The sequence below is a fragment of the Mobula hypostoma genome, chromosome 27 (assembly GCF_963921235.1).
Source record: "Mobula hypostoma chromosome 27, sMobHyp1.1, whole genome shotgun sequence".
NCBI classification, from domain to species: domain Eukaryota; kingdom Metazoa; phylum Chordata; class Chondrichthyes; order Myliobatiformes; family Myliobatidae; genus Mobula; species Mobula hypostoma.
In genome coordinates, this window is record NC_086123.1 from 1759795 (window position 1) to 1784109 (window position 24315).

The 24315-nt window shown below is 40.5% G+C and overlaps 1 protein-coding gene across 3 annotated transcripts in view; it reads left to right on the forward strand.

Moving 5' to 3' along the window:
- Window positions 1–1881: 1881 nt before the first annotated feature.
- LOC134338336 (apoptosis-inducing factor 3) overlaps window positions 1882–24315 on the forward strand; it is a 151757-nt gene continuing 129323 nt past the window's right edge. Inside the window, exon 1 of one of the 3 annotated variants that reach the window (XM_063034096.1) lies at window positions 1882–1966. The gene's annotated coding sequence lies outside the window, so the exon portion shown is untranslated. Of the gene's footprint in view, window positions 1967–5651; window positions 5667–8647; window positions 8716–24315 lie in introns of those variants that run through there. The other 2 variants (XM_063034098.1, XM_063034094.1) reach the window with 2 other exon arrangements.

Genomic DNA, 24315 nt, shown 5'->3' on the forward strand with positions numbered 1-24315 from the left:
ATTCCCAGTCTTTCTGGATAAATATTGAACAGTCTAATTTTAAATCTAAAATTCCAGATTTAAATTTCTACCCTGTTATTAAACAGTCCTTACGGATTTGGTTTCAATTTCACAACTCTTTTAATTTTAAACAATTTAAATTGTCTAGCTCTTTATATCCAAATTTTCTATTTAAACTATCAATAACTGATCCCATTTTTCTCTTATGGAGAAATAATGGGATCTGTTCTTTTGCAGATTTATTTTGTGGTGGTCGATTGATGACTTTTGAAGAGTTAATTAGCAAATATTCTCTCTCTCAGACACACTTCCTGCAATATTTTCAGGTTAGACATTTTTTACAAAAATACTTACCCATGTTTCCATATTTGCAAGAATCTGATTTGTTGGATACTATTTTAAATATGAATTCCTTAGTGAGGGGTTCCATTGGTAGAATTTATAATTTATTTTTACTACAAGAAGATAACCTCTCACTAAAGATTAAACAAGATTGGGACAGAAAACTTAATATGACCTTTGTTAATGAAGGTTGGTTGCGAGTTTTGAAAATGATCAATCCTTCTTCGATATGTGCCAATCACTGTTTTATTCAATTTAAAATTGTTCATCGTTATTATTTAACAAAGGACAGACTATCCAAAATATTTCCTAACATAGACAACTATTGTGATAGGTGTAAAACTGAAGTAGCCACTTTGTCACATATGTCCTGATCATGTTCTTCATTAAAATCTTTTTGGAAATTTTTATTTACTACAATTTCTAAAGCTCTGAAAATTAATTTACAACCTAATACATTGACTGTCTTATTTGGAATAGTTCTGCATCATATTCAGGGTATTTTATTTTCAAACCAACATGTAATTGCATTTGTCACACTGTAAGCAAGAAGGGCTATTTCATTGAAATGGAAAGATACCTCTGTCCCTACATTAATTCAATGGTTTTCTCAAGTAATGTTATGTCTTAGCTTGGAAAAAATTAGAAGTAGAATTAGAAGTAGATCCTCGATTCGAGGATTTTGAGAGAAGGTGGGGCTCTTTTGCCAAATATTATCATTTAATTTGGATTAATTTATATGGTTTCCTTCCAATCTTATTTTATATAAATGTGAATTGGTGGTTAATGATTCATTCTCTCTCTCTCTCTCTATCTCTCTATCTCTCCCTCTCCCTCTCTCTCATTCATTTATATATATATTTGGAAGAGGTATTGCTCCGGGAGTTGGTTCCTGATGTGTATTTTTTCTCTTTTTTCTTCTTTTTTCTTTTTCTTTCTCTTGTAGTTACTGTTTTGTTTTAGTAGTTGAGGTTCTCTCTTTCCTTTTCTTTATAAATTTTTTTTTCATTATCATATTATTCCTTTTTGGTAAGTTTTTTTTTCAGCTTTATTAACTGTTTTTTTTCAGCTTTATTAACTGTTTTATTCCAGTTTGCTGAAATCTTGTACCATTTTAAAGCTGTAGAAGATTATGTATCAATAAAAAGATTTTTTTTTTAAATCAACTGGTTTAGTGATCATCTTCCAGAGTTGTATAAAATTCCCAGTCTTTCTGGATAAATATTGAACAGTCTTCTGATATTGCATTGGGTTACTGTTAGATAAAATCAAAAAACTGCAGATGCTGGTTATGGGCAATAAATAGAAAATGCTGAGCAGAATAGGACAAATGGAGAAAGAAACACTGTTAATATTTCCAGTCAGTGACCTTTCATAAGAACTGCTGTTTGGTCAATTTTCCAATTCTTACCAGGGACCTGAAATGTTAGATTTTTCCTCAGTTAACAGATGCTCTGTAACCTGCTGAGATTTAGAGGATTTTCTGTTTTCATCTTGCAGCTCCTGGCATCTAGTCCCACGATGATCTTGGGTGCTGACTATGTGGGATTTGCATCTTCTCCCTGTGACCATATGGGTTCCTGCTGGGTGCCTCAGTTTTTCCTTGCCTCCCAAGGATGTGCTGGTAAGTTAATTCTTTATTGTGATTTGTCCCTTATGAAAGAATCAAAAGGGTATTGAGAGAAAAAAATTTGCAGCGTTACAGGGGAATGAGACTGATGGGGTTGCTTGGCTGGGAGCTGGCATGCACTCGATGAATCAAATGACATCTTCTGTGCTCTTAAGTATGTAAAGTATAAATTGTCTAGCATAAAGCCAAAATCAAGAGTATTAGGAGTTTTATGAATTAGATTTTTTTGTTGCTACTTTTCATGCAGTACCGAAGGAGAACTGCACAGTTGGAGATGTTGGTTTTCAGAGACAGCATTAACAGAATCACCATCTGTTCTGACAAATAATTTAAAATCTATTGCACCAAGTCCTGGCCAATATTTATCTTTCAGCCATCAATGCTGAAAATAATCTTGTAGTCACTATCATCTAACCTTTCACGAGAGTTTACAGAAACTAGAATGAAATACTGTACATTTCAAAGTCAGTTGCAAATATGGGGTGAGATTGACTGTCTTTTATACCAAGACTGTATTTGACTTGTCATCATGGGGGTGTAATAAAATAAAACAAGCTTTGCCTTGAGTCTTTCTGTTTCATCATTGTTACATTATCTGTCATCAATCCAAAAACATGGAACATTTCTCAGATCAAGGCAGCATTGTTACCACAATTTTTGGAATGCCTACACCATATGGACTTCATTGGTTTAGTAGATTACCATCAATTTCTCAATAACTGATGACAACCTTGATGTTGTAAAAGGCAGAATATGAAGGAATATACTATGTTTTCTCATTGGTAGGCTATTTGCAAATAAATACTTACAAAGTGGTAGTTCTTTAAAAAGTGTCATGTTGTTTGGACTTGCACCAATTTTGTCACTTTCACTCAAGAACAAGAACCAAATTGGAGGAGAGGAATTCCAGGTAAAGAATAGTTTCATTCACCATCTATGTCACTTAATAAATTCAAGTTTTCTTGAATACAAGCATGAATGTGGTGTGTTTTATGAACTAAAAGAAATATGAGCAATACTCAGAGGAATAAAATTGCAAATTGCCTCTGTAATTTCTGTAATTTTCACATGTGACTGTCTACATCCTATTTAAAATGACATTGGGCAAGTAAGCTGGCCTGGAGCTGCTTGTAGAGATCCCATGGTGATGAATTTTGGCTTCTACCATGGCCTAGAATGTTAATTAATCACTCAACTATGCAGGAACGGTACGTACAATCAAATAACATTGACAAATGCTGAAGACCAGTGATCCGTGCAACCAATAATTTGTGAGGGTGTGCTGACAATGTCTCCAATTTGAACAGCAGTTGTCACTGCAATTGTACTCCTGTATCTATTTGCTCCTTTCCTGCCTAAACATGATCAAATTCCCTTCCATAAATATAAAGAAAGTTTAATAAAATGAAGTATGGAGATATTAAGGATACCATCCAAGCCCAATATGTAAACATAATAGTACCTTAAGATTAATATTTCCTAAAAAATCATAGTTCAATAAGTTTTCTCATTTGGTGGAGACTCCAATTAATTTTTCTGGGTATGGTCAATCATAAGTATACACTTTTGGAGTATAGTTAGCAAAAAGTTACAAAGCTTCTCATTGCAGAGTCCTAGACAGCCAAGAGGGAAATATTTCACATTTCAAACACATTCATACTCCTACCCTTCCATTAACTGTTGGGAAAATCATGTACCTTAGAGAAATACAGTCTTACCTATCATGTATATATTAGGGGACTGAGTGTGGCATAATTGTTTGATTCATTGCTGTTATATGCAAATATAAGACTGGTAACTCTAGAATATCTCTGTATAAGTACAGGAATAGGCTCACCTTTCCTATTTGTGCAGCGTACAGTCATGAGAGTTGAGGGTAGTAGTGGATGGGAGACAATGTAACCATTTCTCTAGAACAGCATCATTTCTGCTTCCATGTGATGAAGGTTTGCCTGATCCACCATTTCCAAAGTTGAGTGTGATATTTGGAAAATGGAATTCATGAGCCTGTATGGGTGATCACATTAGGCCTCTAATATGCCACTCTCTCTTCGAGGTGGATCATTGTCAACGGACTAAATGCCTGCTCCTGTCTCAATGTTTTAATTCAAGAGGAATTCCAGCAGATTTATGTAGCTGATAGAAATATTATGGCACTGTCATGTATCATCTTCCCAGGATACTTGCCTGTCATTTTAGATTATTAACTGATTTAGTTTGAATATCTTCATCTTGAGCACCTCACAACATGCTAGAACCCAGACCTACAATTCCTATTGAGATGCTGCTCATCATTGGACAAAATTTTGTGGCAATGAGTGACTGAGACAGCGAGACTGCTGACCATACAATAATCCACGCTGTTTGCTAGTTCTCAGATACCATGCAACAGATTTCAGACTGCACTGCCAGTTTGACTAGCAGTAATATGTTCAGAGATAGCATGTCACAGGAAAACTCATCTAAAATTCTGCACCTTTTGGTGTTAGTTCTGGGCAGAAAGTTCAATGATTTGTAGAACTGACTTTTTCAGGTATTGCATCACTCTCTCCAACTGGGAATATTGTAGATTTCAGGTGAACTGTATTGGGAAATGATCCCTTCCACTTCTGTTAGTCCACAACCACTTGTTTATTGAATCATGCAATAAAGAAGAAATCGACAATGATTCTCATTAAGACTTTGTCTCATTTAGTCAGATCATTCAATGTCCATGCACTGATCTCCATATCTCTGCTCAGCGAGCTACAAACCTGAAGTAAGTCCTCAGGTCAAACTAGTTATTCTGCTTTACATTTGAGCAACAAATGAATGATGTTGAAGGTACACACTGAACACTGAGAAAACTGAATATAGTATCTCCAGAGAAGTACCTGGCTTTATTAAACATAGAGAGTAAGATTGGTTTGATGACAACGTTGAAGAAATTGCTTCACCTAAAACCACTCCCAGAAAGGAAGAACTTGACCATCTCCCTGTGCCTAGTCCAGAGTCTCTCCATATTAACGCTTTGTGTAGGCATGCATGGAAAATTTCTATCACAATCTCCAGATGCCAATGGCCAGATGAGCTGACCTTCTATACCCAATAGTTGTTCAGTATTGTGGAGTGGGCTTGGACATTGGATAGGCTTTGAGCTTCGAATCTTGAGGTCTTGCTCCTGGAATGTCTTGAGAAACAACTGTCAAAAGGCTCTTCAGACTCTCTGATAGCCGAAGATGTTTAAAAACTACTAAAATGGATCAAAATAAGTTCTAAAGAGTTATCAAACTGATTTAATCAGAAGACAAGAAAATACTAACAATTATTTTTGAAAGATCATGGAAAGTAAAGAGAAAAGGGATCTGTGGAAGGTCTCATCTGCAACCAGCTGATAGATAGCCAGCAGTTACATTCAAATAGGCTTCACTCAGACATCACAATTCAGACCATTAACTTGTGAATAGATTAAAAAGCTGGCCAAAAAAAAACACTTAGTAACTACAGTTTCAACACTCAAATTTGTATTCTCATTTTAAAATACTAATCACTTACCTCTGTGTTTCAGTTACGTCTCTACCTTGTGACTACCCTATTGGTAAGGATTCATATGTGGACTTCAAACAAAGGTTAGATCAGTTAAGCTATAAAATCTCCACAGACAGATAGATTGCTCCTCTTTCACTTCCTGTATGAAGACTGACCATTGAATCAGGTAGCTAGACAATGGAAAAGGTGGTAGAATTTTGCGATAGTGTGAAGCAATAAGGAGTGCACTTTTCTTTAATTACTGTTGATTTAGAAATTGCTGATATTCCTTGCCTGGCAATATATTAAAAACAAAGTGATTCATCCAGGAACTTCCAAAAGCATTATTTGTCTAGGAGAGACAACAGATATATCGTTGCAAAGGCTAATTAGTCAATATGTAAATTACTTCAGCATTCTGGCAATAGTGGAGGTCTTTATTACTGTATATTCTGGAATCTCCTGAAATAGCCTTATTCTCTGTATGCAATTTGTGTTCATGCTTCATGTCTTAATGTTACATAGGTACAGTTGATGATGGGCATTAACTGATAAGGATGATATCATTAGTAAGATAAACTTCAAAATAAACAGGACTATCTGCAATGTGTAAATGCACCTTATAATAACTGTGAAATCAGTGAAGAAATAAAATTCTGCATGAAAAGAGATACTAGAATCTGGATTATAAATTAACTACTGGAGGAATTCAACAGTGCAAGCAGCATCTGTGAAGGCAAAGGGATAATGATGTTTCGAGATAAGAACCTGCATCAACATTGAGAGTGCAGAGGGAAGTTAGTCAGTATAGAAAGGTAATAGGAAGGGGTAAGATGAACTGGTAGGTGAGGTAGGGGAATGAGCGATGGGTGGAAATAGTTGGAAAAAAAGTTATGGGCAGAGGAGTCAACTGGGAGAATGGAAGGGGGAGGGAAGAGACAGAGACTGGAAGTTTATAAGTAGAACCACATTAGGGAAGAACAATAGACTGATGGACCCAAAGGCCAAGGGAAAAGAAATCCATGTATGGTGGTGGGCAGATGGAACCAAATGTGGAAGGGTAACAAATCTGCATAACAGCAGCAGAAGTAAGTGTAGAAAGTAAAGGATGAACAAAGTGAGAGAGAACCTAGGTGGATTAGTAGGAGTGGGAGAGAAGTATGTAGTGGGGTTTACCTGAAAATGGAACAGTGTTCATACTATTGGATTGTACGCTGCCCAAGTGGATAATGAGATTTTGTTCTTCTCGTTAACATTTAACCTCACTGTGGCAGTGGAGAAGATCAAGTACAGTGTGGAAATGAGAAGGGGGGTTGAAATGAAGTGCATCTGGAAGCTCAAGATGGTCTTTACAGGCAGAGTGCAGGTGCTCTGCAAAATGGTTGTCTAGTCTACACGGTCTCTCTGCTGTAGGGGAGGCCCTATCCATACATCAAGTGAAATGGATGAGGTTGGAGGAGTTGCACATGAATCCCTGCCTGATTTGAAAGGGCTGTTTAGATCCCTGGATGATGATAAGAGAGGTGGTCTAGGGACAACTGTTGGATCTTTTACATTTGCAGGAGAAAGTGCTGGGTACAAGGAGGGATTGGTGGTAGGGATGGGTGAAACAATAAATCCTGGAGAATATAGTCTCTTTGGAAAACAGAAGTGGGGGGCAGTGGGGGTTGAAGAAGAGGAAGATGTGATGGGTGGTGGGTTCTCATTGCAGCTGGTGAAAATGATGAAGGATGGTGAGGTGAACAGTAAGGACCAAGATAACCTTATCACTCTTTTATCTTGGGGATGGGATGATAAGGCAGACATCCAGGAAGTGGAGGAAATGCAAGTGAGAGTTCCGTCAACTACAGTAGAAGAGTAGCTATATTTTGTGAAAGAGGAGGACTTTTCAGATGAATGGAATGCCTCATTTGAGTGTAGATACTATATGGTGGTGACAAATAAATTGGGAGAAAAGGATGAAGCACACAAAATATTGGAAAAAATCAAGTCAGGCAGTATCTTTGGAAATGAATAAGTAGTCGATGTTTTGGGCTGAGACCCTTCATTAGGACAAGGGATGTAATCCTTGCAAAAGATGGGATTGGAATTGGTCTATTATTGTCACATGTACTAAGGCGTAGTGAAAAGTCTGTCTTGCATACTGTTCATACAGATCAAATTACTACATAGTGCATTGAGGCAGTACAAGGTAAAACTATAACAGAACATAGAATTCTAGTGTTACAATTACAGGGAAAGTGCAGTGCAGATAGACAATAAGCAGTATAGGGCAGGATGGGAAGAGAAGTAGTTTAACTGTGAGTGTCAGTGGGTTTATAATAAATGTTAGTGGATGACTCACCTCCTAAGGTGGAGACCAAGAGATCCAGGAAAGGGACAGAAGTATCAGGAATTGAATTTGTGAATTTGTGGGCAGGTTGGTAGTTAGTACCATTTACTTAATACCATTGGCTCCTACCTTGTTTGACAGTCTCATGTGTGGCACCTTGTCAAAGGTCTTCTGAAAGTCCAAGCCCATTGACTCTCCTTTGTCCAGTTAATCCCCTAAAGAAATCCAACAGGTTTGTCAGGCAAGATGGTTAAGGAAACCATGTTGACTTTGGTTTATTTTATCATGTGTTTTCAAGTACCTTGTTACCTGAACCTAAATAATGGGCTCCAAAATCTTACTAACTTCTGAGGTGAGGCTAACTGGCCAATAACTTCCTGTCTTTTGCTTCCCTCCGTGGTAGAGATCTGTCTGGCAGGGCAGGGTTTTCCAATCAAACAGGCTTTCAGTTGTGACAAACAAGAGGTAGAGAATAATGGAAAATGCTGAAAATGTTTAGCAGGTCAGCTGTATTTATGGAAAGAGAAACAAAGTTAATATTTCAGGTAAAAGATGCTTCAGATCAAATGGGAATGTAAAGATGCAAGTTAATTTTACATAGTAGAGAAGATGGAGAAGAATAGATAAGACAAGGGGAATATCTCTGATTGGGTACGGCCAGTGTTTGATGTGGACATAGGTTACTGACCTCGACAACTTATTCCCATGTCACCTCTGACTTCACCCTAACAGTGATGTTCCTTTGTCCAATCCCTCCTTCTTGCAACTTATAACTTTTTTCTTTTCTTTCTCAATTCTGATGAAGGGTCTTAATTGCTGTTCTTGTGGCTTGTAGGGCAGAGTGGGAGCATCAGGATTTTGTTGGTCTTCGGAAGGAGGCTAGATCTTCATCATTGTAAGCCTGGTAAGCACTGCGTTGGTTGGTACCGATGCGGCTTTGGGGAAGGCGTGGTTTGGTTGTTGCAGGCTGAAGCTTAGAATTCCAGTTGTGGTGGGTGTTGGGAGTTGGCCATTATGGGAAGGATGATCAGAGTGGATATTAGTTGGGACAGGAACTCCTACCCTGAAATAAAACAATACTGAAAATACTCAGCAGATCAGCCATTATCTTTGAAGAGAAATACAAAGGTAGTGTTTCTGAAATATGACCCACATGTCAGGCCTATCTGTCTCTGCCAGCCCTATCTACTGGGCTTTCCCCTTTTCTGCATATGATTCTGACTCCCCACATGCTTCCTCCCTCATTTAAATACTTCCATGTAGCACTAGCAAACCTCCCTGCAAGGATAGTGGATCCCTCCAGTTTAGGTTCAATCCGTCCACCGGCTGCCCACTTTCATATAGTTCGTGAGCCAGGACCCCAAATTTGGGCCACCGGTACCATCTGGGGGGAGTAATTCTTACAGTGAATTTTTGGCAAGGTATACACCCCTAGTGCTAGAAAATATGTGATAGCACTGCAGCGGGGGTAGCTTTCTGTGTGTTCAGTAGATATATTTCCAGATGACAAAGGAAGATTGTTAATGGTTCCTGAAAGTGTATCATTAAAATATACGTTGTCTTGGAAAATCAAACTCTACAGAGGGAACTCAAAGTGTGGAGGGCCATGGCAACCAATTTTGCCAAGATCATAGGTAACAAAAATAGTCTCATTAGCTTTATAGTCCTTGAATGGAGGAAGGTGGAGTACAGAGCAAAGCTATTGGAGAAGATTCTGTATGCAACTGTGAATGACAAATGTTACAGAATCACATCTCAAGACAGTGAGGTGGTGTCAGCTCTTCAGTGTCAACAAGAAGAAGCAGATGGCCGCCTACTTCTCCATGCTGCCCATGCCACAAGAGAGGGATACCAATCTGTACTGATCTGCTCAGAAGACACAGATTTCTTTATCATGTCTTTAGCATTTTGTGACAAGATTGAGGCCCCATTGTACCAGAAGTGTGGCACTAGAACCCGTACAAGGCTTGTAGACATCAGGAAGGTTGCTGCCACTGTTGGCATAGAGGTTTGTAGGGCTCTGATCGGGTTGCACACATATACAGGATGTGACACTGTAAGCGCTTTTGCAGGCAAAGGGAAGACAAGTGCCCTGAAACTTCTGACCAGCAACAGGGAAACTCAGGACACATTCTTAGAGTTGGGTCAGGAATGGGACCTCTCCCCAGAACTGATGGACAAACTAGAAGGCTCCTGTATGCCCCAAAAGCATCGACCACCAAGCTCAATGAGCTCAGGTATCACCTTTTCTGTGCCAAAAAAGGTGAAATCGAAAGTCATCAACTCCCACCATGCAAGGACTACTTAACAAAACATGCACAGCGAGCCCAACTACTAGGCTGGTATATGGAGAAGATGTTTGGAGAAGGACCCACAAGTGCCAAGCCCTGTTGGCAGAGGATGGAAGATGGAGAGAGAAGAGGAAGCTGAACAGTTGGTGGTGCACTGGATGGAAGGCCAGCCAGCACCCAGTGCCGTCCTGGATCTACTGGCCTGTAACTGTCCAAAAAAATGTTCACTCCCAAGATGTATATGTGTTGCAAATGGCCTCAGGTGTACTGACATGTGCAGACTAGCAGACTGTGAGAACCAGGCATCCACCTCAGAGAGTGTGGAATGTTCAGATGAAGATGTGGAAGACTTGGAAAATTATTATGGTTATTAATAGGTTATGAAAGTATGGAAAACAAAGTATGGAAATCAGTCTTTGATTACATATATTCATTTTACAACCAAATGGGGCCTAGGTTATGGCCGTGTGGAACCCCACATTTGACTTATTGTTCTGTAATTCTATGTGCTATGACAAAAGCTGAAGATTATGGAAAATATCATGACATTGCTAAAGTTCCAGAAATCTCTCCAAATAAGGTTATTACCTTTTGGGGGGGGGGTAACATTTTCTGCGGTCCTGATGTTAATATGGAATATATAAATACAAAAAGTGATTACTTGTTTGAATTCCTGAATAAATTCTCTACAAATCCATATGATTATATGTGTCCTAGGGTTTTGATTGACTTTTCCAAAATAAACAATGGACAAATATCTTTCTAAAAATGAAATGATTCACTCTACTGAAATCGGGCACTGTACTGCGAGTGCCACCAATGACATAGTTTTCAATGTAGAATTTTATAACAACATTTGATGAAAAGAGCTTGAACTCAGCTATCATTGTGACAAATTTCAATGTTGAGGGATCATTGATGACAAAATACCACTTGGTTGAATATATATGTTGTACTTTATATTGACCACTTTTTGGAAATGCTTATTTTAGGGTAGTGTTATAAAATGCATGATGGCATACATAAAGCTACCACTGGTGCAATGCTATCACATATTTTCTAAGTCCAGAGAAAATACCTTGCCAAAAATCACTATGAGCATTATTTCCCTCAGATGGTACCGACCAACCCTACTGGCTGATGGGCTAATAATGTTCTGGACCCCTTCTGAAACGTCCTTGGTCCTGACATAGGGAGACAACCCACCGTCCTAGAATCTCATTTATGGCCACAGCGATACTAGCTGGAAATGGCTGTGGACTAAAGTTCCCTCAAGCCTTATCAGTATTAACTTACTGCCCAATTTTTAACTCCAATGTGATTTTAAACCCGCCTGGCCTGAAAAATAATAGTTCCTTGAGCAAAACACACAAAATAATGCTGGCAAAACTCAGCAAGCCAGGCAGTATCCCTGGAGGGGAATGAGCAGTCAGCCAAGACCCTTCATCAGTCCCGATGGAGATGGCATGATAGTTTCGTGGTTAGTGCATCACAGCGATCACAGATCGGTGCATTCTGGCCATGACCATGTGGGTTTCCTCTGGGTGCTCCCAACTTTCTCCCATATTCCAAAGATGTACGGCTAGGGTTAGTGAGTTGTGGGCATTCTATGTTGGCGACAGAAGCATGCGATACTTGTAGGCTGCTTAGCACAATCCTCGCTGATTTGATTTGATGCCAATGATGCGTTTCACTGTATGTTTCAATGCACACGTGATAAATAAAAGGAAAGGTAGGTCGCATCCGGAGTTTCTCCAGTTAGTGGACGATTTCCCTCCACGCCTCTCTGACGTGGGGATTCGTGTACGAGGCAAGTTACAGCAGTGTTTTGCCATTGCCTTCTGTCAGATGAGTTTCTAAAGAGATCACCAGCTTGTAACCCAGCACGGATGGAAAGCGTGCAGGGGAGCCGGCTGGATTCGAACTCGGGACCTTTCATCCCAAAGTCTGGCACTGATGCCACTATGCTACCAGCTAATCTTTTTTTACTCAGTTATACTACAGTATTCAGCCTTCTTGGTTATTCTGTAGACTGCTCATGCTTAAGTCATCTTCCTTCCAGTCAAAACTTACTTGGGGCAGCATGGTAGCATAGAGGTTAGCACATCACTTTACAGTACCAGGAACTTGGGTTCAAATTCTGCTGCTACATGTAAGGAGTTTGTATGTTCTCCCTGTGACTCTATGGGTTTCCTCCCACAGTCCAAAGACAACTAGTTGGTAGATTAATTGGGCATTGTGAATTGTCCTGTGATTCGGCCAGGATTAAATCGGCGGATTGCTGGGCGGCGAAGCTTGAAGAGCCAGGAGAGCCTATTCTGCGCTGTATCTCAATAAATAATAAATAAACAAGATGGACCAGAGGAGTCGAAGGCATTTTAGACTGCCACAGGACTAAGGTGGTGAAATGTGGAAACCCTCATCATCTGAAATCAAAATATGTATAGGTCACCATATACTACCTTGAGATTCATTTGCTTGCAGGCATTCACAGTAGAACAGAGAAATACAATAGAGTCAATGAAAAACTGCACACAAATACAGGCAATCAATGTGTGAGAGAAGACAAACTGCACAAATAAATAAATAATATGGAGAACATGAGTTATAGAATCCTTGAAAGTAAATCCATAGGTTGTGGAATCAACTTGGAGTTAAGGTGAGTGAATTATCCATTCTGGTTCAGGAGCTGATGGTTCACTAACTGTTCCTGAGCCCGGTGGTGTGGAGCTGTACCTCCTTCCCGATGGCAGCAGCAAGAAGAGTGTGTGGCTTGGATGGTGGGGGTCCTTGATGATGGATGCTGCTTTATTGTGGTAGTGCTTCTTGTAAATGTTCTCAATAGTGGGAGGGCTGTGATGGGCTGGGCTGTGCCCACCAATTATGGTAGGCTTTTCCATTCTTGGGCATTAGTGTTTCCAAACCAGGCAATGATGCAACCAGTCAGGGTAATTGTCACTGTGCGTCTGTAGAGGATTGTCAAAGTTTTAGATGACATGCCAGATCTGCACAAATTTCTAAGAAAGCAGAGGCATTGCTGTGCCTTCTTCGTGATGGCACTTACAGTGTGTGTTGGTCCCAGGACAGATCCTCTTAAATGATAACACCAAGGAATTTAACGTTACTGACCCCCTCCACCTCCAATCCACTGTCTCATGGACTCCCAATTTCTTCTTCCTGTAGTCAATAATTGGCTCTTTGGTTTTGCTAACATTGAGCGAGAGGTTGTTGTGGTACCATTCTAGAAGATTTTCAATTTCCTTCCTATATGCTGATTTGCACCACCTTTCATACATCCAACGGTGGTGCTGTCAGCAAACTTAAGTATACCATTGGAGCTGTACCTAGCCACACATTCATAAATATAAAGCACCTGTGTTGATGGTGATTGTGGAGGAGATGTTGTAACCAAGCAGTGCTGATGAGAGTATGGAAGTGAGGAAATTGAGGATCTAGTTGCAAAAGGAGGTATTGAGGCCTAGCTCTTGGCTAGTATGCTAGTGTTGAATGATTTCAAGAGCCTATTTAGCCAGTTTCACAGATACACAAAGATGGGATTTTTGAGGAGCCATTTCAAAGGAGGCTGAGCTTCACTAAGACAAACCACATTGAGATCTGTGATCTTCTGTAATGACAGATTCAGGCTCTCAAACCTGCCACGATTGCTCTTGTGGCCAAAGTTAAGGTCACAGCTGCTCTCACTTTTGCAGCCTGAGGATTATTCTAGGCTGTTGTTGCTGCCACTGATCTGTTGCCGTGTGTTACAATTTGCTGCTGGCTGCTGCATTATGAAGGTCACCCCAGCTTCATTCTCAAGGAGAGAAATCTTAATACTATGCTAGTAGGCTGATTGAGGGATTGCTGCCAGTGCACTAATCTGTAGAGCACATTTGTAGATTTTAGTTTTTATAGCGACCATTTTGGTAGCCTCCTATCTGCAGATAAGACTCTATTTTCAATGGCAAAGGACACGCATCTCAGGAGTAATTCCCTCCACTAGCTTGTGCAGCCCACTCACGAGAGTTCTCTTCCTCCCTTCCATCTCCGTAGCGGTCTTACTCGAAGAGCAATCCTTCCACTATTTGGATGAGTGCAACTTCTATTGTGTGCAATCCCCTGTAAGGGTTTACTCCCAAGGTAAGAGCTCTGAACATAAGTTTTACCAGTTTTCTGAACTTGCTGAAACAATTAACATATCTAGTGCCAGATATTGCACATGGAAACCCAAGAATCCTCTTTCGAGCATTTAACAGTAAAAGGTAGTGATGTTTCTGCAATTTTAAAATAGTGTAAGCCCCCCCATTAAATGCTGTTAAGAGAATGACAATTATAGAAGTAATTTCAGGCTTTTAATTTTTCTTTCTTTTCCTTACATCTGTTACATCGATTATTTCTTGCAATTCTATGCGAGCAGAGGTGGTGAAGCACAGTGCCTGGTTTGCTGGGCATTGGTCGTCTTGTTTCAGGTGTTAGGAACAATCCTCTCCTACCTTTCCTAGCTTTAATGTTCCTTCTCTTTTAGAATTGCAAAGGGCTATTCCCTTCACGTCTCTCTGGTCCTCTCTTCTTTCCCCACTATCCACTCCCTATTTTATGGCATTGTTCCATTCATCTAAAGAAAATGCAGAACCTACTCATTTATCTCTTCCCTTCCCACTATCCAGTGACCCAGGAGTCCTTCTAGACAAAGCTCTTCTGGTTTTAAGTCTCAACCACAGCTCTGACCTACTTTTAATATTGTCCTTTCTATGTTTGTTTTTCTCCATTACTGCTTTCATTAATCTCTTAACCAGCTGACACCACATCCATAGGCAACTCACAGACACCTCCTGTTACTTACCTCTCAAAAAGGACCTCACCAATCTCATCAGCTTTGGAGATCTCCCATCCATTACCACCAACTTCATAGTTCCCTTACCTCGCATTACTTGTTTCTACCTCCTATCCAAGATCCATAAACCTGACTGTCTGTGTAGGCCCATTATTTCTGCCTGCTCCTGCCCCTCTGAACTCATGTCCACATACCATGACTGCATTTTATTTCCCTTGGTTCAGTCCCTTCCCAACTACATTTGCAGCACTTCACATGCTTTCAATCTCTTCAACACCTTTCAATTCCCTGGCCCTGATCATCTCATTTTCACCATGGATGTCTAGTCCCTATACACTTCTATTTCCCATCAAGAAAGCCTTAAAGCTCCCCACTTCTTTCCTGACAACAGACCCAACCAATTCCCCTCCACCATCATCCTCCTCTGTCTGTCAGAACTCATCCTCACATTCATCAACTTCTCCTTCATCTCCTTCTACTTTCTGTAAACCCAAGATGTAGCCATGGGCATCTGCATGGGCCTCAGCTATGCCTGCCTTTTCATTAGCTCAATGGAATAGTCCATGTTTCAAGCCTTCAAGGTCCCCAACATCCTTTCGCTCTTCGTTGATGACTGCACTGGTACTACTTCAAACACCCTTTCTGGAAACGGACTAGTTTTCATACTTCTCCAGTTCTGATGATGGGTCTTCAACCTGAAATATTAACTCTGTTTCCTTGCATGATCCTGCCAGACCTACTGAGTGTTTTCAGCCTTTTCAGTTTTTATTTCTTGTTTCCTGCATTTGCAGTATTTTGATTTTTCAATGAGGAAAGCTCCTTAGAGTAGCTTGATCACTTCCAATTCTCATCAATGAGCCAAACTGATTGTCAAATATTAACAACACACGCAAAATGCTGGTAAAATGCCGCAGGCCAGGAAGCATCTATAGGAAGAAGTACAGTCGACGTTTTGGGTTGAGACCCTTCGTCAGGACTAACAGAAAAAAGAGATAGTAAGAGATTAGAAAGTGGGAGGGGGAGGGGGGAGACCCAAAATGATAGGAGAAGACAGGAGGGGGATGAAGCCAAGAGCTGGGAAGTTGATTGGCAAAAGGGATACAAAGCTGGAGAAGCGGGAGTATCATGGGACGGGAGGCCTTGGAAGAAAGAAAGGGGGAGGGGAGCACCAGAGGAAGATGGAGAACAGGCAAGGAGTTATTGTGAAAGGGAAAGAGAGAAGAAAAAAAATAAATTAGGGATGCGGTAAGAAGGGGAAGAGGGGTATTAACAGGAGTTAGAGAAGTCAATGTTCATGCCATCAGGTTGGAGGCTACCCAGACGGAATATAAGGTGTTGTTCCTCCAGCCTGAGTGTGGCTTCATCTTGACAGTAGAGGAGGCCATGGATTGACATATCGGAATGGGAATGGGACATGGAATTAAAATGTGTGGCCACTGGGAGATCCTGTTTCCTCTGGCAGACAGAATGTAGATGTTCAGCGAAGCGGTCTCCCAATCTGCATCAGGTCTCCCCCTCCCCCTCCCATTTTCAAATCTCTTACTATCTCTTTTTTCCATTGGTCCTGACGAAGGGTCTCGACCCGAAATGTCGACTGTACCTCTTCCTATAGATGCTGCCTGGCCTGCTGCGTTCCACCAGCATTTTGTGTGTGTTGCTTGATTTCCAGCATCTGCAGATTTTCTCGTGTCAAATATTAACAGCTTTCAGGTTGATTCAAGTGCACCTGACTTAGGGAACTGATTATTGTTGATAAACTAAGCTCTATACCCTGTCGTTTAGTAAAAGACATCATGGGCAGCTCGTGCCTGATATATAAAATCCAGTTTGTCAGTCCAGTATGACAAGTCTCTACAGTGTATCTGGATGGGGAACAGATTATATAATTCCAATCACTCTGACTGTCAGTTTGTTGGGTTAGATATTGGTCTACGTGAATTAGGATATGAAGTACAATTCTCTGTTGTGAACCTGTAAAGAAAAATAGTAATGTGTAGAGTTATGTGGAACATTCATACATCGTGATAGTGGATTAATCATTTATGTTTTCAGCATTATCACTCATCATTCATGGATGACGCAAAATTAGGAGATGTTGTTGACAGTGAAGAAAGTTATCATAAACTACCAGGGGATCTTGATCACTTAGGGAAGTAAGCCAATGAGAGGCAAATGGATTTCAATACAAATAAATGTAAGATGATGCATGTTGGCAAGTTAAACCACAGTAGAATTTGTACTATGAATGGTAGTGCACTTGGGAGTGTAACAGAACAGAATCACTTGGGGGTACAAGTTTATAGTTTGTTGAAAGTACTGTCACAGGTAGGCAGGGTGGTGAAAAAGACGTTCAGCTTTCATTGTTCAGGATGCTGAGTACAGGAATTAGAACTTGTGCAAGTTGTTGGTGAGACTGCACTTGGAGTACTGTATACAGATTTGGTTATTCTTATGGGAAAAATGTAGTTCAACTGGAGAGTGTAGAAAAGATTGATGAAGATTTTGCCAGGACTGAGTTGTAAAGAGTCGTTGGTCAGGCTAGGTCTTTATTCCTTGAGACGTTGAAGAACGAGGGGTGACCTTACAGGAATATATAAAATCATGAAAGGCACGTTAACAGTCTTTATCCCAGGGTACTGGAATCCAAAACCAGGAGCATAGACTTAGGGTGAGATGGGAAAGATTTATAAGTGATTTAAGGAGCAACTTTTTGAGGGTGGTGAGTATATGGAACAAGCTGCCAGAAGAATTGGTAGATGCAGGTACAGTAGTATAATTTAAAAAGCCCTCCAATAGGTACACAGAGGAGCGGGACCTAGAGGGATATGGTCCAAACACAGGAAACTGGGACCAGCTCAGTGGGCACTGTGGTCAGCAGGGACTTGTTGGGCTGAAGGACTTGTATCTGTGATGCATTGATTATGACTATCAAATGTAGGTATCACAAAGATAGTTAGACAAATTACCATCTGATGTGCTAATGTACTGTTAAAGGTCTTGAACTGTCTGGTGGCATGTCAAAGTGAAATTATTTCCAATCCATTGTCGTTGTTTGCTCAACTTATTTGTTACAGTTTGCAGATTTTCAATATTTGCATAAAAGAGTAGTAGCATTTTTTAATAGTGTATCTGCAAGAAACACAAGGAATCTGCCTTTTAACCACAAGCCAAAAGGTATCACCTTCCATATATCTTGTCATGTCTCACTATATCTTGGTCTTGGAAGTATCATTCTTAAATATGATAGTGAGTTCATTCTGTAAAGCTAACGAACTGAGTCTTGTTTACAGTTGCAGATTTTTGAATAGGAATTGAATAGTTAAGGTAAATTCCAGAAATTTTCTTTCAAAGCCGGTACTTTTAAACAAGTTAAACTTGTTGATGAGGATAATGTAATTGATACCCTAGTGAAAATAAGGTAATGACAAAACAAAGCAGTTTATATTGTGTGGAATGTGACGTTAACATAACAGAACACTTATCAACATTGCAACTATCAGCAGCATTTCATGATGTTTTGACATCAGTATCTGCCCATCAATTTTATCCTTTGGGTTGTTGGGTTCATTGGCCCTTAAGTACAGAACATTCTGTTTAACAGAAATGTAGATAGAAGAGACTGCAGATACTGGAGTCTGGAGTAGAGAACAAGGTGGGTCAGGCAGCATGTGTGGAGGCAAAGGGTGTTTGATGATTGAGATTGGAAAGAAAAGATTACCAGTGTATAGAAGTCGGAAGGAATGGTGAGATAGAGGCTGATGGGTGATAGGTGGAAGCTGATGGGGGAGGGTGGAAAGAGTGGAAATTAGACAGAGTGAGAGAGGGTAGAGAGAGAGGCTGGCCTAGGATTAGGGAGGGATGCTTAGGTTTCATCTCACTTGGTTTACTTTCCCCGTTCCCTCTCCCCTTCCTTACCAGGTTCCATTAGCCCATCATCTGCCGCTTATCTGGCTTCACCTAAACACATACTTCTGACTCCCCTCTCTCTCTCACTTCAATATGCTGGCTATTTTCCCTGTGCACATCCAGTCCTCATGACCATCCCTTTTCCTCTGAAGATCCTGCTTGACCTGTTGAATTCTTTTTGCTTGTGATGAAATCAAGCTTAGATCTGGAATATTTGGAGAATTTAGTACGATTTTAAATCCTATGAGCTGCTGTTTGTTGTTAATGTGCAGGTTTCTTCTACTTCATCCAGACATTTATGTAAAAAAATGTTTTCACTCAATGTTATGCCCAAGAATTTTCTGATAAGTTGCTGAGTTAGTAAATGTCAGGCTGTTCAGCATGATCCAAATTTCTCTCCTAGCTCTTGTCCAATGTTTTATTAAACAGTATAATGCAACATTTAGGTACCTGTTCAAGATTTTTTCATTGGTTAACCCACTCTTGCTATTCTAGGATTTAGTTCAGCATCCCTGGTTAATGTGAGAATTTTCATTTACAAGTGATTTGCAACTTTTGAAGTTCCTAGCCCTCTCTCTGTTTTGGTCTCTATTTCTCAATGGATGAAGGAAATAACTTTAATCTCCTCTTGCCTTTAGCCAGAGAGTGGTGAATCCATGGTGGCTGTCATTATGTAAATTTAAGACAGAGGTTGATATATTCTTGATTGGTCAGGGCATGAAGGGATACGGGGAGAGGGCAGGAGATTGGGGCTGAGGGGAAAATGGATCAGCCCTGATGAAATGGCAGAGCAGACTCAATGGGCCGAATGGCTCCTGTATCTTATGGTTTTATAGCCTTTGTTGTCTGTGGTTGTATTTATAGTCTGTGGGCTTGTAATTTCCTAGTTTTGCATTATTCAGATAAGAACCAGAAGATACAAAGAATAGGTATCTAGCTGTTGTGCAAATCAGTATGATAACTGGTTATCCTGCATCTCCGCCACTTTCCTGCCAAATCCCTATATTACAGGGTTCCCTTTGAGTCTGCTCAACCCTAGTCTTACCTATACTCAAAATACTTTTGAATTGGAGATTGCCGGGGACCACTACTTGTCAGTAATGCCAAATTTAAAAAGTAAGCGGGGCCCATCAGTACTTTCTGCTAAGTTTGAGATTATTTGGGTTATTAGACAATTGGCAAGGGTCAATAAAGAAGAAGTTAATTTTAAGTCGAGCAGCGATGGTGGAAGTTAATATAGTTAGAGTGGGCAGCTGAGGCTTTGGCAAGAAGAGGAAGAGGCCATTTTGGAGCAGCCATTGTGTGAGTTGGGCCAGGGTAGGAGTCTTGAGTTCTGAGGTGTTGCCTTGCGAGGCCGAGGCAAGGAGGCACAGGTAAGAACAGGTAGGGTTTTTTGGTTGTAGTTAACTAAAAGGATTCCAAATAACAACTAATTAAATAAGCTAAAGTTGATTGGAAGGGGACATTCAGTAGGGGTAATGATAGAGCAGCAATGATGGAGTTTCGGGCAGTAATTCAAAAGACACAGGATCAGTTCATTCCAAAGAGGAAGAAGCATTCTAAAGGGAGGATGAGGAAACTGTGGCTGACAAGGGAAGTCAAAACAGTTTAAAAGCAAAAGCGTGAAAATACAACATAACAAAAATTAATGGGAAGCTTTTAAAAAACCAACAGAAGGCAAATGAAAAAGCAAAAAGGACAGAAAAGATGAAATATAGAAGTAACCTAACCAATAATATAAAACAGGATACCAGAAGTATTTAAAGAATAAAAAAGAAGCAAGAGTGGACATTGGACTGCTAGAAAATGATGCTAGAGAGACAGCAATGGGGAACAAAGAAATGGCAGACAAACTGATTAAGTAGTTTGCACCAATCTTCACTATGGAAGACACCAACAGCATGCTAGAAATTGAAGACTATCAGGGGGCAGAAGTTAGTGTAGTTGCTATTATTAAGGAGAAAGTGCTTTAGAAGCTGAATGGTCTAAAAGTACTGTAGATAATTCATCCGAACCTGATAAGTCATCCAAGCTTCTGAAAGAGGTAGTTGAAGAGATTGTGGAGGCATTATCAGTGGTATTTCAAGAATCAATAGGTTCTGGAGTGGTTCTGGAGAGCTAGTAAATCACAGATGTCACTCCACTCTTTAAGAAAGGAGGGAGGCAAAACATAGGAAATTATAGGTCAGTTAGCCAGACTTCAGTGGTTTGTAGATGCATTATTAAGGATGAAGTTTTGGGATACATGGAGACACACAATAAAATAAGTCAAAGTCAGCATAGTTAGCTTAAAGGGGAATTTTGCTTGATGAATATGGTGGAATTCTTTGAGGTAGTAAAAGGCAGGATAGAAAAGGAGAGACAGTGAATGTAGATTTTCAGAAGACTTTTGACAAGGTGCGCATATGAGGCTGCTAAAAAGATAAGAGCTCATGGTATTACAGGAAAAATACTGGCATGTATAGAACATGCTGGTTCATGGCCTGTACCAGAAAACCAGGTATAATTTGCGGAGGGCTATTTCAAGGGCAAAGAGACAATTTTGAACTAGGTTGGAGGCGACATCGATGCACGGCAATTCTGGCAGGGTCTGCAAGACATTACTTCCTACAAAACGAAACCCAATATCATGAATGGCAGCGATGCTTCACTACCAGATGAACTCAATGCCTTCTATGTATGCTTTGAAAGGGAGAACACAACTATAGCTGTGAAGATCCCTGCTACACCTGATGACCCTGTGATCTCCGTCTCAGAGGCCGATGTTAATTGTCTTTAAAGAGAGTGAACCCTCACAAGGCAGAAGGTCCCAATGGAGTACCTGGTAAGGCTCTGAAAACCTGTGTCAACCAACTAGCGGGAGTATTCAAGGACATTTTCAACCTCTCACTGCTATGGGCAGAAGTTCCCACTTGCTTCAAAAAGACAACAATTAGACCAGTGCCTAAGAAGAATAATGTAAGCTGCCTAAATGACTATCGCCCGGTAGCACTCACATCGACAGTGATGAAATGCTTTAGGAGGTTGGTCATGACTACACTGAACTCCTGCCCCAGCAAGGACCTGGACCCATTGTAATTTGCCTATTGCCACAATAGGTCAACAGCAGACACAATCTCAGTGGCTCTCCACATGGCTTTAGACCACCTGGACAACACAAACACCTACGTCAGGATGCTGTTCATCGACTATAGCTCAGCAGTTAATACCATCAATTCCACAATCCTGATTGAGAAGTTGCAGAACCTGGGCCTCTGTACCTCCCTGTGCAATTGGATTCTTGACTTCCTAACCGAAAGACCACAGTCTGTGCGGATTGGTGATAACATATCCTCCTCGCTGACGATCAACACTGATGCACCTCAGGGGTGTGTGCTTAGCCCACTGCTCTACTCTCTATATACACATGACTATGTGGCTAGGCATAGCTCAAATATCATCTATAAATTTGCAGACGATACAACAATTGTTGGTAGAATCTCAGGTGGTGACGAGAGGGTGTACAGGAGTGAGATATGCCAACTAGTGGAATGGTGCCACAGCAACAACCTGGCACTCAACATCAGTCAGACGAAAGAGCTGATTGTGGACTTCAGGAAAGTAAGATGAAAGAACATATACCAATCCTTATAGAAGGAACAGAAGTGGCGAGAGTGAGCAGCTTCAAGTTCCTGGATGTCAAGATCTCTGAGGATCTAACCTGGTCCCAACATATCGATGTAGTCATAAAGAAGGCAAGACAGCGGCTATACTTTATTAGGAGTTTGAAGAGATTTGGCATGTCAACAAATACACTCAAAAACTTCTATAGTTGTATCGTGGAGAGCATTCTGATAGGCTGTATCACTGTCTGGTATGGAGGGGCTACTGCACAGGACTGAAAGAAGCTGCAGAAGGTTATAAATCTAGTCAGCTCCATCTTGGGCACTAGCCTACAAAGTACACAGGACATCTTCAAGGAGCGGTGTCTCAGAAAGGCAGTGTCCATTATTAAGGACTTCCAGCACCCAGGGCATGCCCTTTTCTCACTGTTACCATCAGGTAGGAGATACAGAAGCCTGAAGGCACACACTCAGTGATTCAGGAACAGCTTCTTCCCCTCTGCCATCCAATTCCTAAATGAACATCGAATCTTTGGACACTACCTCACTTCTTTTAAATTTACAGGTATTTCTGTTTTTGCATGTTTTAAAAAATCTATACGTAACTGATTTACTTGTTTATTGTTATTTTTTAAAAATGTATTTATTTATTTGTTTTCTCTGTGAGATTATGTATTGCATTGAACTGCTGCTGCTAAGATAACAAATTTCACATCACATGCCGGTGATAATAAACCTGATTCTCATTCTGGTTCTGACATTGGCTGACCGTCAGGAGGCAAAGTATAGGAAGAAAGGGGGCTTTTCTGGTTGGCTACCGATGTCTAGTGTTGTTCCACAGGGGTCTGTGTTGGGAACACTCTTTTCACGTTATATATTAATGATTTGGATGATGGAATTGATGGCTTTGTGGCCAAGTTTGCAGACGATACAAAGGTAAGTGGAGGGGCAGGTAGTGTTGAGGAAGCAGGGAATCTGCAAAAAGACTTGTAGTGGACAGATTCAGAAAATGGGCAAATGAGTGGCACCAGGTGGAATACAAGGGAGGGAAGTGTGTGGCCATGCACTTTCGTAGAAGGACTAAAGGCATGGATTATTTTCTAAACGTGGAGAAAATTCAGAAACCAGAGGTGCAGAGGAATTTGGGAAACATGCACAAAGCACTGGAGGAGCTCAGCAGGTCATGCAGCATCTATGGAAAAATAAACAGCTGAAGTTTCAGACTCATAAACTTAAGCAAAAAGAAGATTTAAACTTCTTCAGAGCAAGTAGACCTTGAAAATACTTCGCAATGGAGCAACAAATCATAAACACAACAGGTTCTGCTGATGCTGGAAATTTTGAGAGAGGGAGATACACACACCTGAAGGAACTCAAAGTCAGGACCCATCAATGGAGAGGGAAAAACAGTCAATGTTTTGGGCCAAGACCCTTTTTGGGGACTTGAGTCCTAGTGCAGGATTTCCCAAAGGTTAACTTGCAGGTAGTAAGGAAGACAAATGCAATGTTAACATTCATTTGCAGAGGACTGAAATATATGCACTTTTGCGTCCCATATCGAAGAAAGGATGTGCTACCAATGGAGCTAGTACAGCAAAGGTTTACATTACAAGGATGGTCCCAGGAATAAAAGGGTTAATGTATGAGGAGTGTTTGGTGGCTCTGGGCCTGTACTCACTGGAGTTTAGAGATTGAGAGCGATCTTATTGAAACCTATTGAATATTCAAAGGCCTTGATAGACTGCCCATGGAGTGGATGTTTCCAATAGTGAGTGAGTCTAGGATCAGAGGGCACATCCTCATAATGGAAGGACATCACTTCCTTACTGAGAGGAAGAAGATATTTCTTTAGCTGGAGGGTGGTGAATCTGAAA